Below are 17,735 nucleotides of genomic sequence, written 5' to 3' on the forward strand. Positions count from 1 at the left end.
TAATATTGTTGGACCACTGTGATGGTTAATTTTAGGTGTCCATTTGACTAGTATAGTAAATTTTCTGAGTGTTTCTGTGAAAATGGTTCCAGAGAAGATTAGCATTTGAATTAGTTGACTGAATGAAAAAATGATGCCTCAATGTGAACAACATTCAACTGGTTAAAGAGGCCAGATAAAACAAGAATAGGAAAATTATCTCCTCCCCTCACCCTCAACACCTGCCACAGAGCTTGGATAGCCTTCTCCTGTCAGAAATCTAGATTCTCTGGCCTTTGTTCGCAAGTACCTCCCTACCAGGTTCTCAGGCTTACAGCTTGGGACTGAGTGTTACATTATTGATTTTACTGGTTTTAAGCTATCAGTAATCAAAGCTCCCCAGCTTTCATATGCCCAATTGTGGAATTTATTAGGCTTTCTGATACCTATCTATCCATCTATCATCTGTATAGATTTTGTTGTTATTCCTGAAGCAGTATTCTTATGAGAAAGTTTATTTTACTCACAGTACTAGAAGTTCACATGGTACCAACATATGCTCGGTTCTGACAAGAACCCTCAAAGCATTGTTGCATCATTTTCTGTTGTCATGGTGGTAAACTGCTTGGAATCAAAGGATAAAAATCTCAAACAGTAAGCTGAATAATGAGAGAGTAAAAGCAAGGGAACATTGACAAGGGAAAAAATAACATATTTGAGTTGGACTCAGGCTTTCATAGTAGTTTGCTCCCTTAAGAATTCATACTAGGAGGCCAGTGTACTCTTCTGAGAGCAGTACCTATAATTCTCTAAGAACTTTTCATAAGGTCTCTTTCTTTTCTAATGATCTAATTTTAATTTTAATTATATGTATATCTGTGGGGGGATATGCACAAATAAGTGCAATGTCCACAGATACTAGAAAAGCTGGAGTTACAGGAAGTTGTTTCCAGCCCCCAACTAGGTCCATTTCTTAAAAGGTCCTATGATATCAACATTGTGGTGCTGATGAAGAAGTTTCCAGAAGAAAGTACTGTGAGTAACAAAGCACATACATATTATAGCACTACCCATCGATATGTCATTAGTCCTGTCTCTCTGTTAATCCCCGATATGAACACTTATATTACGATCATTAATTGTGTATACCAAGGAAATACATATATTTTAACATATCAGTAAGTCATCTACTCTTCTGGGAACAGGGGCTTTTATGGGAGTTATAAAGCCACTGTATCTGTTTAGAAAGCTGAACTTCAAACTCAAAGGGATAAAGCTGCATTTTACTTTGTGTATTTATTTTGTGTACTTTGTCTCTTGATTCCTCAGAAATTATGTCAATCTAGCAAAATGACAGAATATTTTAATCAATATTTCATTGGTTCCTTCAGCCTTTCCTTTTCTGGTGTGTGTGTATGTGTTGCTAGGCAAAGAACTCAGGACCTCACATGTGAGTTTGATCATTTTGGTTGATATAGTTTTTTTTTTAGGTTCTGAATTACAATTTCTGTTTATAGTTTGTAACTATTTTTAAGGAGACACTGAATTCTAATTTTCATCAAATGTTTACCAATGTTAGTATTCATCATTTCATCTTATCTGTGACAATCATCATGATGTGTGTTTAATAAGCAATTTTTCCATTTCATTTTTTGAGTATATATTATTTGGAATTCTACTAAAAGAACGAGCTCTTTCTTCTTCCTTTATTGTTTATTTGGAGAATTATTTGTATTCACATGTGCTTGTGGATTTGCATGCCATTTTATATGATAAATCTGTTGTTCATTTTTTGTTTGTTTTTCAAGAAAGGGTTTCTCTGTGAAGCCCTGGCTGTCCTGGAACTCACTCTGTAGACCAGGCTGTCTATCTCCAGAATACTGGGATTAAAGGAAAGCACCACCACTTCCTGGCCCATTGTTACGTTCCTTCTGACCAAGTTTCATTATCTTTGCCAGTTAAGAGATCCTTAAAATTAGCTATGGTATTTCCCTGGGGACTCCACCTCTAGGTGTAGACGCAGCTTAACTCATTCCTTAGAATGCTTTCATCAGCCTTCTCTTCTTGTCCATCTCTACTCCTTTACATCCACCTCTAAAACCTAGAAACACTTTCTATCAGGGACCGCAGTGGACAAACAGGGCTGGGACTCAAGTAGTGATTTTCATTATCCTTCCTGTCCTCCATTACCATCTCTCCAGTCTCATCCCAAACCCTGTAGCAAACCTGATAGTAGGTGCCCCTCCTCCCATGTTAACTCAATTAACTGGAGACTCCACCTCTTGTTACAGATCCGGGGTCCTTTCATCCCTTTCAAGATATATTCTGTGTCCTACTGCTGCCTACTTGCAGTAGCCGTTCCTCAGGCACCTCCAATGTGGACTAGATACCTCTAGCTTTTTCCCTCAGCCTCTCTGAGCTCTCTTTTTCCTATGCCATCTCTATTCCTCTTTGGCACCCACTGGCATGCAGAAGCACTCTCTACAAGCGAACCAACAGCCACTACACTTTGCTAATATACTTAGAGAGCAACAGAAATCAAAGAATGGAACACACATGCAATGAAGAAAATAACAGATATCAATATCTAGCATCACCTCAACCATCACAACTCCAATGCCTAAACACCTGCCCAGAAAGACAAACATAAACAACTAAGACAATATGAATGGACAAGAATCCAGTAAACTTACTACAGTGGACCCTGAGTAAGGCAATATAGCTGAAGAATGAGACTAACACTTCAAACTAGTAATTATAAATATGTTCAAGGAACTTAAAGAGGATATGAGTAAATCACTTAATGAAATCCATGAAACACAAAGAAATCCATGAAAACACAAAGAAACACTTGAATGTAATAATGAAAATAATTCATGACATTAAAGTACAAATAGAATCACTAAAGAAAACCCAAACTGAGAAAAAACTGGAAATGAAAAATTTAGGAGGTTAAACAAAATCCTCAGAGGCAAGCCTCAAAAACAGAATATAAGAGAAGAGAGAGTCTGAAGCACTGTTGGCAAGATGGAAGAAATGGATACCTCAGTCTAAGAAAATGTTAAATATATATATATATCAAGGCACAAAACTTCCAGGAAATCTCGGACACTGTGAAAAGACCATATCTACAAGGAATCAAGGAAGGAGAAGAAACTCAAGTGAATGGCACAGAAAATGCTGTTTTTAACAAAGTCACACAAAATTTTCCTAACCTAAAGAAAGATTTGCCTATCAATGTACAAGAAGCATACAGAACACAAAATAGACTAGACCAGAAAATAAAGTCACCTTGACACATAAAAATCAAAATGCACAGAACAAGGAAAGGATAATTAAAAGATGTAAGAGAAAAAGACCAGGTAGCCTATAAAGGCAGATATATTAGACTAATAAACTTGACTTCTCAATGAATACTATAAAAGCAAGAAGGATCTGGACAGACACGCTACAAACTCTGAGAGTCCAAAGATGCCAGCTTAGACTTCTATACCCAGATAAACTATTAATCACAATCAAAGGAGAAAGAAAAACATCCCAAGATAGAACCAAATTTATGCAATACCTACAGTAATTAAGTTCAAAGAACAAAACCATCAACCTCAATATGGTTATTGACATTAATTGTAGGATTTTAAAAATTATATTAGAAATATAATACAAAGGGATGTACATTTTGGCTAAATTACCAAAAATACTGTTGTTTCTATTTATTATAAATCAAATATTTATTTAACAGAGAGCAAATAATAATTATTCCAAATAATATTTTTAAAGAAGTAATTTAATTAAAAATTAATCTCATTTTATATATTATGTACATATTTTTCATATATGAGTAATCCTATAGACTGTAGATAATTTCAAATTACCATTATTTCATTGCATATACATTTGAGATAGTATAAAGATATTTTATGCATCTAAGGCACCCTATGAACCAGATATTCCTTTCACAGGTCCACACACCATAGTGGCATTTTGCAAAGAAGTAATGGTCAAAGGCCTTTGCTCTGGAGTTGTTCTGGAGTTACTCTGTTCTCTTTTACTGACATAGAAAAAAAAAGCAAGGGGCCTTGAATGTTGTATGAATTCAAAACAGCCTTATAATAAAAAACCTGGAGCCTCCCCGAAGACTTCCCTTCTGGACCAGAGGTGAGTGCCTGGGTCCAACCCGGACCGCATCCCTGGCCACCAACCACTCCTGAGAGGCCTGCCCAACTTGGCACCAGGTTCTGGCCACCGGGCAGCTCCCCTTCTAGCCCCACCGGGAGGGATCCCCATTTCCAAGCCCCCGGCAGCCCCTGCAGTCTCTGCGCCCTGCCCCCACGCCCATCTGCCCAAGACCCCACCCACTTCCTGAGACTTAGAGACCGACCCCCAGCTCCCAGCCTGCCCCCGAAGACTTCCCTTCTGGACCAGAGGTGAGTACCCGGGTCCAACCCGGACCGCATCCCTGGCCACCAGCCACCCCGGGAGGACCTCCCCAGCTTGGCACCGGGTCCTGGCCACCGGGCAGCTCCCCTTCTAGCCCCACTGGGAGGGATCCCCATTTCCAAGCCCCCGGCAGCCCCTGCAGTCTCCGTGCCCTGCCCCCACGCCCATCTGCCCAAGACCCCACCCACTTCCTGAGACTTAGAGACCGGCCCCCAGCTCCCACCCTGTCCCCGACTGCCATTCTGGACCAGAGCTTGCCCCTGACTTCCCTTCTGGACCAAAGAGTTGGACAAGAGAACTCCCTTTTGGACAAGAGAGAGAGTCTTCCTGAGTCTGTCAGATCTTTGTGAAACAAGTCCACTGATAAGACCAAGAAGGAATCACAAGGAGATGGGCAGACGTCAAAGCAGAAGTACATACAGCAAAATGAAGAGCAATACAGCATCACCAGAACCTAGCTCGCCTCCAACATCTAGACCTGAACACCAAAAATTGGAAGAAGCAGAAGAAAGTAGCCTTATGAGTAACTTCATGAAGAAGGTAGAGGCGTGTGTAGAGGAAAAGACAAGAAAATTGGAAGAACGCTGTAAACAACTAGAGGAAAGGGCAAACAAATTAGAAGAAAACAATAAAGCCCTCCAAGAAAACATTAAAATCCTAGAAGAAAACAATAAAGCACTGAAAGAAAATCATGAAATAGCAATGAAACAAACAAAGGAAACAGTCCAAGATCTGAAAAGGGAAATTGAAAAAATGAAAAAGACACAAACAGAGGGAATGCTGGAAATAGAAAACCTGAGTAAAAGATCAGGAACTTCGGATGCAAGTATAACCAACAGAATGCAAGAGATGGAAGAGAGGATTTCTGGCATTGAAGATACAGTAGAAGAAATAGTTCCATCAGTCGAAGGAAACACTAAAGCCAACAAAGTCATGAACCAAAATGTCCAAGAAATCTGGGACACCATAAAAAGACCAAACTTACGAATTATAGGGATAGAAGAAGGTGAAGAATACCAACTCAAAGGCACAGAAAATATATTCAACAAAATTATAGAAGAAAACTTTCCCAACTTAAAGAAGGAAATGCCAATGAAGATACAAGAAGCCTATAGAACACCAAACAGACTAGACCCCCAAAAAAAGTCCCCTCGACACATAATAATTAAACAACTAAATGTACAGAATAAAGAAAGAATATTAAGAGCAGCCAAGGAAAAAGGCCAAGTGACCTATAAAGGTAAACCCATCAGAATAACACCCGATTTCTCAATGGAGACTTTGAAAGCCAGAAGGACCTGGTCAGATGTAATCCAGACACTAAGAGACCATGGATGTCAGCCCAGACTAATATACCCAGCAAAACTTTCAATCATCATAGACGGAAGGAACAAGACATTCGAAGACAAAACCAGATTTAAACAATACCTATCCACAAACCCAGCCCTACAGAAAGCACTAGAAGGAAAATTCCAACCGAGGGAAGTCAGATACACACTTGAAAACACAGGCAATAGATAAAGCCACAACAGTAAACCCCAAAGAAGAGAAGTACACACACACTACCACCAAAAATAACAGAGATGAAGAATCACTGGTCATCAATATCCCTTAATATCAACGGACTTAATTCACCTATAAAAAGACATAGACTTACAGAATGGATACGAAAGCAGGACCCATCCTTCTGCTGCATACAAGAAACACATCTCCAATTCAAAGATAGACACTACCTAAGAATAAAAGGCTGGGAAAAGACTTTTCAATCAAATGGTCTTAAGAAACAAGCAGGGGTAGCCATCCTGATATCCAACAAAATAGACTTCAAACTAAAATCAATCAAAAGAGATCAAGAAGGACATTACATCCTCGTCACAGGAAAGATCGACCAAGATGAAGTTTCAATTCTGAACATATATGCCCCAAACATAAGAGCACCCACATATGTAAAAGAAACATTACTAAAGCTTAAACCACATATAAAACCCCACACATTAATAGTGGGAGATCTCAACACCCCACTTTCACCACTGGACAGATCTCCCAAATCGAAACTTAACAGAGAAATAAAGGACTTAACCGATGTCATGACCCAATTGGACCTAATAGATATCTACAGAACATTCCATCCTAACAAGAAAGAATATACTTTCTTCTCAGCACCCCATGGAACTTTCTCTAAAATCGACCACATACTTGGCCACAAAGCAAATCTCAACAGATACAAAACAATCAGAATAACCTCCTGTGTTCTATCAGATCACCATGGTTTAAAGCTAGATTTCAACAACAACAAAAACTACAGAAAACCTACAACCTCATGGAAACTGAATAATGCTCAACTGAATCACCAATGGGTTAAGGAAGAAATAAAGAAAGAAATTAAAGACTTCCTAGAGATCAATGAAAATGAAGACACCACATACCCAAACTTATGGGACACTATGAAAGCAGTGCTAAGAGGGAAATTCATAGCACTAAATGCCCACATAAAGAAGTTGGAGAAATCGCACACTAGTGAATTAACAGCACATCTGAAAGCTCTAGAACAAGAAGAAGCAAAGTCTCCCAGGAAGAATAGACGCCAGGAAATTATCAAAGTGAGAGGTGAAATTAATAAATTAGAAACTAAGAGAATAATACAAAAAATTAATGAAACAAAGAGTTGGTTCTTTGAGAAAATCAACAAGATAGACAAGCCCTTATCCAAACTAACCAAAAGACAGAGAGAGAGAATCCAAATCAACAAAATCAGAAATGAAAAGGGGGACATAACAACAGACATTGAGGAAATCCAGAGAATTATAAGGTCATATTTCAAAAACCTCTACTCCACAAAACTGGAAAACCTAAAAGAAATGGACATTTTTCTGGATAGATACCACATACCTAAGTTTAATCAAGACCAGATAAACTATTTAAATAGTCCAATAACCCCTAAGGAAATAGAAACAGTCATTAAAGGTCTCCCAACCAAAAAAAGCCCAGGACCAGATGGTTTCAGCGCAGAATTCTACCAGATCTTCAAAGAAGAGTTAATACCAATACTCTCTAAATTGTTCCACATAATAGAAACAGAAGGAACATTACCAAACTCCTTCTATGAGGCTACAATTACCCTGATTCCTAAACCAAACAAGGATGCAACAAAGAAAGAGAACTACAGACCGATCTCCCTCATGAACATTGATGCAAAAATACTCAATAAAATACTGGCAAACAGACTCCAAGAACACATCAGAACAATTATCCACCATGATCAAGTAGGCTTCATCCCAGGGATGCAAGGGTGGTTCAACATACGAAAGTCCATTAATGTAATACACCATATAAACAAACTCAAAGAAAAAAACCACATGATCATCTCACTAGATGCAGAAAAGGCATTTGACAAAATCCAACACCCCTTCATGATAAAAGTCTTGGAGCGATCAGGAATACAGGGAACATACCTAAACATAATAAAGGCAATATATAGCAAACCAACAGCCAACATCAAATTAAATGGAGATAAACTCAAAGCAATTCCACTAAAATCAGGAACGAGACAAGGCTGTCCACTCTCCCCATACTTATTCAATATAGTACTTGAAGTTCTAGCCAGAGCAATAAGACAACATAAGGAGATTAAGGGGATTCAAATTGGAAAGGAAGAAGTCAAGCTTTCCCTATTTGCAGACGACATGATAGTATACTTGAGTGACCCCAAAGATTCCACCCAGGAATTGATAAAGCTTATAAACACCTTCAGCAACATAGCAGGATACAAAATCAACTCAAAAAAATCAGTAGCCCTCTTATATACAATGGACAAAGAAGCTGAGAAGGCAATTAGAGATACATCACCCTTCACAATAGCCAAAAATGACATAAAATACCTTGGGGTAACACTAACCAAGCAAGTGAAGGACCTATACGACAAGAACTTTAAGTCCCTGAAAAAAGAAATTGAAGAAGATCTCAGAAAATGGAAAGATCTTCCATGCTCATGGATAGGCAGGGTTAACATAGTAAAAATGGCAATCTTACCAAAAGCAATTTACAGATTCAATGCAATCCCCATCAAAATACCAACACAATTCTTCACAGATCTGGAAAGAACAATACTCAACTTCATATGGAAAAACAAAAAACCCAGGATAGCTAAAAGAAACCTGTACAATAAAACAACTTCTGGAGGCATCACAATCCCCGACTTCAAGCTCTACTATAGAGCTACAGTAATAAAAACAGCCTGGTATTGGCATAAAAACCGACATTTGGACCAATGGAATCGAATTGAAGACCCTGACATTAACCCACACACCTATGGACATATAATTTTTGACAAAGAAGCCAAAAGTGTACAATGGAAAAAAGAAAGCATCTTCAACAAATGGTGCTGGCATAACTGGATATCAGCGTGTAGAAGGCTGCAAATAGATCCATATCTGTCACCGTGCACAAAACTTAAGTCCAAGTGGATCAAAGACCTCAACATAAATCCAGCTACTCTGAACCTGCTAGAAGAAAAAGTAGGAAATAGTCTTGAACGCCTTGGCATAGGAGATCACTTCCTAAATATAACACCAGTAGCGCAGACACTGAGACAAACAATCAATCAATGGGACCTCTTGAAACTGAGAAGCTTTTGTAGAGCAAAGGATACGGTCAACAAGGCAAAGCGACAGCCTACAGAATGGGAAAAGATCTTCACCAACCCCACATCTGACAGAGGACTGATATCCAGAATATATAAGGAACTCAAGAAATTAGACATCAAAAGGACCAACAGTCCAATTGAGAAATGGGCTTTAGAACTAAACAGAGAATTCTCAACAGAGGAATTCCAAATGGCTGAAAGACATTTAAGGAATTGCTCAACTTCCCTAATCATCAGGGAAATGCAAATCAAGACAACTCTGAGATACCACCTTACGCCTGTCAGAGTGGCTAAGATGAAAAACACTGAAGACACTTTATGCTGGAGAGGATGTGGAACTAGGGGAACTCTCCTCCACTGCTGGTGGGAATGCAAGCTTGTACAACCACTTTGGAAATCAATATGGCGCTTTCTTAGAAAATTGGGAATCAATCTCCCCCAAGATCCAGCTATACCACTCCTGGGCATATACCCAAGAAATGCTCAATCATACCACAAGAGCACTTGCTCAGCTATGTTCATATCAGCATTGTTTGTAATAGCCAAAACCTGGAAACAACCTAGATGCCCTTCAACTGAAGAATGGATAAATAAATTGTGGCACATATACACAATGGAATACTACTCAGCAGAGAAAAACAACGACATCACACGGTTTGCAGGCAAATGGATGGATCTAGAAAAAATCATCCTGAGTGAGGTAACCCAGACTCAGAAAGACAAATATGGTATGTACTCACTCATAGGAAGATACTAGATGTGGAACAAGGATGACTAGACTGCTACTCACATCACCAGTGAGGCTACCTGGAAAACGGGACCCCAAAAAAGACACGGAGAAATGGACAAGATCTACATGAATAGCCTGGTCATGAGTGGGAACAATGAAGGGCGACAGTCGAGGGAAAGAGTGGGAGATCCTAGCTGGATCAAGAAAAGAGAGGGAGAACAAGGAATAGGAGACCATGGTAAATGAAGACCACATGAGAAGGTGAGAAGGGGAGGAAGCAGAGAGCTAGGGAGGCCCACGGAGATCCACAAAGATACCCCCTCAAAAGACTGCTGGCAATGGTCGCGAGACGGCAGGAACTGACCTACTCTGGTGATGGAATGGCCAGACACCCAAATAGTGATGCCATAAACCCCATCCAAGGACTGAGGAATCTGAAGGCAGACATCCACGGCTGGGCCCCTGGTGGAACACTGGGAGTCTAATTAGTGAGTATGAAGAGGATTTATATGAGCGAGAATTGTTGAAGCCAAGGTTGGATAAAGCACCGGGATAAATAACCAAATGAATGGAAGCACAGGATCTATGAACCAAAGGCTGAGGGGCCCCCAACTGGATCAGGCCACCTGAACGGGTGAGACAGTCAGTTGGCTTGATCTGTTTGGGAGGCAGCTGTGCATTGGTGCCAGGTCCTGGGCTCGTTGCATGAGTTGGCTGTTTGAATCCTGGGACTTATGCAGGGACACTTGGCTCGGTCTGGGAGGGGGGAATGGACCTGCCTGGACTGAGTCTACCAGGTCAACCCCGGTCCTCGGGGGAGACCTTGATCTGGAGGAGGTGGGAATGGGGGGTGGGCTGGGGGGAGGGGTGGGCGAGAGGGGGAGAACAGGGGATTCTGTGGCTATTATGTTGAACTGAATGGTGTTGTAAAATAATAATAATAATAATAATAATAAAAAAAAAAAAAAAAAAAAAAAAAAAAAAAAAAAAAAAAAAAAAAAAACCTGGAGCCTTATATTGGAGTCAAAGCTGAAAGATCAAAGAAGCAGAGCAAGCCACAGCCACCACCTCTTCCTTCACCAACTCCTCAACCTGAAAGCTCCAGCCCAAACAGCCTCTAGCTCAAACGGATGCTTCTGCCAAAAACCCTTTAGTTCCTGTCTCTTCACACCTCATATATGTTTCTCCGCCCAGCCATCACTTCCTGGGATTAAAGGGATGTGTGCCTCCCAGTACTGGAACTAAAAGTGTGTGCCACCACTGCCTGGCCTCTATAATCTAGTGGCTTGTTCTGTCCTATGATCTTCAGGTAAATTTTATTAGAGTACACAAATATATCACCATATTAATTCCATAAAAAAACATTACGTCAATAATAACAGTTTAAAAAAGGATTTTTTTTGCATAACTTGGCAACAAGTCAAGGAAATGTCCTTTGAAGGCTCTGCTTTTGTCTGCTTCATGACTGTGATTGCCCCTCTCCCTTCATATTAATGTTATGTGAGCATTCTAAGGCTACCTGCTCCATCACCACAGATAGAATGGACCTACCACATCTTCCAGCTTAAAGAACTAAAATCTTTCTAAAATTGTGAGCCACAATACTTTTCTTTCATAAACAATTTCTGTTGGCTATTTTGTCATAGGAATGAGAAAGTTGTGTAATATAAGACTTATTTATATATCTCTCCATTGAGTCTTTTGATGACACTCTCCAGTTGCATCCTTGCCTAATTAAAACCAGCAATTGGACTGTCAAAATGGTTTAGTAGATAAGGTTACTTGCTATTAAGTCTCATAGATTGAGTTAGATACATGATACATGAGAGAACAGACTACTGACAATTTTCTTCTGACTTCCACACTCACATGCATGCATAATCACCCAATAAATGAATAATACTTCATTTTTCTTGATGCCTATGAATTCTTTACTATCTAATGGAAAAGAAGGCCATGTAGCCTACAAGAACTTTTATTTTTAAGGATTTCATAATCTATACAATGAAATACAATATCTACCTCCAACTTCCCCATTCTAATCTCTCCCATGTGTCCCTGTCATGCCATTCTCAATTTCATTTCTATTTTTTAACTACTCAGTAAGTTAGTTAGTACTGCCCATATGTGCATGGATGTGGGACCATCCACTGTAGCTTGGAAAAATCTATCAGTTGGCACACTCTCAATATTTTTTTTCTCCCCTAACAACTATACACTGCCAAATGCTCATCAGTAAGGGCCATGGCCTGGAGAGAATCTACTCCACCAATGATGTGGGTGGCCTGATTTTGTGTAGGGTCTTGTGCAGGTAACCATAACTGCTGCTGTGAGAGCATGATGGTGATATCCAGAAGATAGCATTTCATAGCATTTCTACACATCCTTTGGCCCATTTATTTTTCCATGTGCTCTTCCCTAATGTTCCCTAAGCTTTGATGAAGGAGAAATTAATATAGATGTCTGTCTAGGTCTGGAAACCACGTCTCTTATTTTGATAACCTTGATCGCCAGATATTTTACCAGTGACTACTGTCTACTGTAAAAAGAAGCTTCTCTGTCCAAGGTTGAGAGAAGACCAGGTATATGAATACAAACATAAAGATTAAGTATTTAGAAGGCCATTTGACATCATGATCATTAAGCAAAAAACAAATGTTCTACCATAGGTCCTATAATGTTCCCAGCCATGGACTTTTGACCAGGGTTACTGTACCTGACATAAAATTGCCTCTGGTGGAGTAGGTATCAAATCCAATAAGTTGTTAGATAGTCTATACTACTGTCACACCAGTAGAAATATCTTGCCTTACAGGTTAGTGTTGCAACATCCAGGGTCCAATTCTGGGTAAGACCAATGATGCCTTTTCTTTCCCAGTAGCTTGTACCATGAAAGGTAACCAGCAATAGGGAACTGTCTCAGTCAACTTGATATTCATGTGGCTAAAATGTGTAGTGTCTTCTTACCATATAGTTATGGTTGCTAACCAAAGGCTATCAAATCAAAGAAAGACATACATACAAGAATCTTAAATGCACAGAACTAGTTGAAAGAAATCAAAGTGAAAACACTACCCAGTGCATGACTCCAGTTCTGTGACATTTTGGAAGTGCAAAGCTACAGAGAGAGTGAAAAGAGCAGGGTCATGACAACAGCTGAAACCTATCGTTACCCATTTATCGAAACCCAGATGGAATGACTTTGCAATAACAAGAGCAATTCTTGAAGCAGACTATTGTCTTCATATGATAAAGATGTGTCGCTGTAGTCTCACCAGTTCTGATAAATGTATCACTGTGGTGCTGGATGTTGATGCTAGTACAGGCTGTACTTTTGTGAGCACAAAGAATCCACGGGAATTCTGTACCTCTGTTTGTTTTTCTCCTGTGAACCTAAAAATTCTATTGAAAAGAACCTGCCTCCCCTCTTGCCTCTACCACCTGCGGTGGGCCAGTGAGCTGATCCTCCCCCTTACCAGCTGCAGCACTCAGGAAAGTGGTCCCTGCACCTCCCTGGGCAGCACAGTGGAGATGACCCTACTGATAGGGGTGCAGGGAAGCCCCATCCCTCACCTGCCTTAGGGTGGTGTGGGCAGGGGAGAGTTGCCCTCTTCCCCATGCCCCTCACCACATGTGGCAGGTGGGAGAGCTGGCCCTGAGGTCATAAGGATGGGAGAGCTATTTCTGCACCCCAGCAGCTGCAGCCCTTGGGAGAGTGGCCCCTGTGCCTTGCCTAGGCAGAACAGTAGCTGGCCCTGATTGTATAGGTGTGGAAGAGGCAACCCTGCGGGCAGGAAAGTAGGAGAATTGGCCCCACCACTTGCTCACCGCTGAAAGGGGTGAACTAGCCAGGGCAAATGCTAGAGAATTCACCCTGGTGGTGAGCACCAGGGAAAGCTGGCAGGCTGACCAATCCTGCAACTACTCAGGCCCAGAACCAGGGTAATGAGTTGGCCCACCTCAACATCCACCCCATCTATGATTTGCTGGACCACGTAAAGGGGCTGGTCCAGAAGACCCAAAGCTGCAAGATCTCCATGACACGGGGCAACAACAGCATATCCAAGAGCAGCCCCAGTGAGGGCCAACCATAGTGCAGCAGAAACCAGAGGCCTCAAATTAGACCAATGACTCTTTGCAATGAACACTTGCAAGAAAAGATATATGGATAAAGGGTTTAATGCGTGACTCGCTGAGTCACACTACAGCTTCCAGGACGAGATTGATTTTTCCTTTTTTCTCTTAAATTTTATTTTGTAGGGGGTTTCAAGGACAGAAGGCAAATATGAAGGGACAGAGAAATGAATGAAATCAAGTAGCATGATGTAAAAGACACAAAGAATAAAAAGAAACTTAAAAAAATAAACCCTGCTATCCCCACCTCAGATGACTCTAGAAACCATGAAACTGAATGAATAGTGACTGCTGTTCCTTAAAAACAAAGAAAGGAAAAGCTTGAGAACTTAGGGTGTTGTATTGAAGTGTTTATAAAGTCTATCATTACTATAAGAATTATTTCAAAGTCATAAAATTATTTGGAAAATAATTTGTCTTCAAAGAAATGTTACTTTTTCCTGATTGGTATTCAGAAGTCTGCAAAATAAGCAATGAACTCATCTTGTTTATAAAAAGCACTATCGCAGATGTTTTCTTGATATAAAACAATAACAATTACAAATTTCATGTGAAGCAGTATGAGAAAATAAAAATTTTAAATCTTACTATTTTCTAGAAATCCAGAAATTCATAGACTATGACCACAGGGAAGGCAATATCAACAATACTTGTGCTGAATTTCACACTATGATTCCTCTGAAAAGTTGGAGAGTATTTCACACTATGTTTCCTCTGAAAAACTGAGGAATAATACAAGAGCTTTTCCTTTAACCCAGAGCCTAATAACAGAACTGTTGAGTTTGAATAGGGAAGATGGCCATCTTTATTTTCACTGATCTTTAATGTCAATACAGTATTTCTTAATCAGTATGGTTAACTTTGTCACCAAAGGACATTTATATTAAATTTTATATTTATATAAATTTTTATATCAAAACGTATTTGTTGAAGATACCTTGCAACAATATTTAGAGTCATCATCAGTGTCAAACTTTATTAATTTGTGGGCCTCAAATTTGATCACCTTATCAATTTTGCTAATGAGGTACATATTTTAATTAGTTCCTCTATATTCCGTACATATTATGTTATGTATTTAGAAGTCACAGATTTTCTGAAACTGCAAATAAAGTTGATGATACTTTCAAAATGTTAAGAATCACTAATATATAACAAGAAGGTCAAGCATACAAGTAGCATACAAACCTGGCTTGTGATTTCCTGCAGTTCACTTAGTTGCAACAGACATGAATTATTCTGTATAGTTGAATGAAGGTTTTGCTAGAATCCCACTTTTTGCAGGTATGCAATTCTGCTTTCAGTTTTCTAAAAATAATTGAGGCTAGGAAATAAATCAATTGAAAGAAACTATTTGCTTCACTTACAGTGAGCTTGAAAATTTGAGACCATGTAGTCCCATTTGCTTAGTCTCTAGGGAAGATCTTGTGACTATTACAAGCAGAGAGATAGGTGACTACTAGTAGGGATACTTGTAATGGAGACAATTAAGTAGGGAGATAGGTGCCAAAAAACTTAAGGGATCAGTCTTACTTTTTTATTAGCAACCCAATCTCAAAAGAAAAATTAACAAAAGCAGTCTATATCAAATCTGAGGGCAATTATACCAAAGGCTGCATTCCTCAACACCAAATCTCCTAAGTGATCTACTATCCCCCAGCATTGCTAGTGTAAGGTCCAATATGCCAGTATATGAATTATGGAGAGGACACATTCAAACAGTAATCAAATCATATCCATGATAATTTAGGAGTGATTAGCATTCTTCTGTTGGGCTCTTTGTCAAGCCACTCAGAGATAATAATGAACAATGAAGCCACCCAATATCCTTTATGGTGTAAAATGTAGCTCTATAAGAAATAATTAAAAACCACAATGAAAAACACCTCAACTGTGTTTCAGCCTTCATTTGCACTCTTTTGTTGTCCTCCTCATCTATAGTCTGCATGTGCTTTGGTTAGTTTTTATTGCCCAAAGTCACGTAGGAGAGGGTACCTCAACTAAAGAAGGTCCTAGATCAGAGTGGCCTGTGACTTTGTCTCTGATGAATTGTTGTGATTAATGATTGATATGTGAGTTCTCAGAACACTGTGTGTCACCAGCCGTACATACATGGGCCTAGGCATGTAAGAAAGCAAAGAGAAAACCAGAGAGAAAGAGAACTATCAAGCAAGCAGTGCTCCTCTCTGGTTTCAGCTTTACTTCCTGCTTGAGTTTTCACTCTGAAGAACACTTTTCTGAAGTTTAAATGAACCCTTTTCTTCCCAAGTTGCTTTTGGTTAGAGTGTTTGATATATCACAGCAAGAGAAAACCAAACCAGGACAGCATGCAAGTTTCATGCTTCCTATATCTTATTATCACTATTGTTCCTGCTACTGCCCCTTTCCATGTTGTTTCCTGTCTTAGTGGGAAACTTTCTTCCTCTCCCTTAACATTCTGATAACCAAGTTCTCATACATTTTCAAATCCAAATGTTCATGTAATAAGAAAAATCAACAGAGTATAATGTGGGCAAAAAGAGCACAGTACATGATAATCTTACTTACCAACTGCCTCCTTTATATTAAATTTGGTTTACTAAATAGCTGTTCTCCTAAACTCACCAAACACTTTCCCATATAGGGTCTAATGTCCAATCCATGCTGGTTTGTACAATGGCAGACACTGCACAGCTGAGTAGTTTTTCCTTCTACTTTGTGATGGGGTATGCAAGGCCAGGTCTGTAACTAGACATATTCATGGTTATGCTATGATTTTCCTGTAATGAAGGGTGGTTGAGATGGCACCACATGTGTACTCGTTGAATGAACACATAACTAAATACTACTGATAAAAACAACAAATTGTACTTTAAAAAATTATTTTCAGAGAGCTCCTTTCTCAATGTAATTGATCTGTTGATTAATCTTTAATTTTGGCTAAAACCTGGCTTTATGCTGATCTCTGCCATCTAATTCCTATGGGACTGACTAGAATAAAAACTTGTTTATTGTAAAAACATTGATGCAAAAATATTCAATAAAATACTGGCAAACACACTCCAAGAACACATCAAAACAATTATCTACCATGATCAAGTAAGCTTCATCCCAGGGATGCAAAGGTGGTTCAACATAGGAAAGTCCGTCAATGTAATACACCATATAAACAAACTAAAAAAAAACCCACATGATCATCTCACTAGATGCAGAAAAGGCATTTGACAAAATCCAACACCCCTTCATGATAAAGGTCTTGGAGCGATCAGGAATACAGGGAACATACCTAAACATAATAAAGGCAATTTACAACAAGCCAACAGCCAACATCAAATTAAATGGAGAGAAACTCAAAGCAATTCCACTAAAATCAGGAATGAGGCAAGGCTGTCCGCTCTCCCCATACTTATTCAATATAGTACTTGAAGTTCTAGCCAGAGCAATAAGACCACATAAGGAGATTAAGGGGATTCAAATTGGAAAGGAAGAAGTCAAGCTTTCCCTATTTGCAGACGACATGATAGCATACTTGAGTGACCCCAAAGATTCCACCCAGGAATTGATAAAGCTTATAAACACTTTTAGCAACATAGCAGGATACAAGATCAACTCAAAAAATCAGTAGCCCTCATATATACAATGGACAAAGAAGCTGAGAAGGAAATCAGAGATACAGCACCCTTTACAATAGCCACAAATGACATAAAATACCTTGGGGTAACACTAACCAAGCAAGAGAAGGACCTATATGACAAGAACTTTAAGTCCCTGAAAAAAGAAATTGAAGAAGATGTCAGAAAATGGAAAGATCTCCCATGCTCATGGATAGGCAGG

Source organism: Peromyscus maniculatus, chromosome X (assembly GCF_049852395.1).
Source record: "Peromyscus maniculatus bairdii isolate BWxNUB_F1_BW_parent chromosome X, HU_Pman_BW_mat_3.1, whole genome shotgun sequence".
In the NCBI taxonomy this organism is placed as follows: Eukaryota; Metazoa; Chordata; class Mammalia; order Rodentia; family Cricetidae; genus Peromyscus; species Peromyscus maniculatus.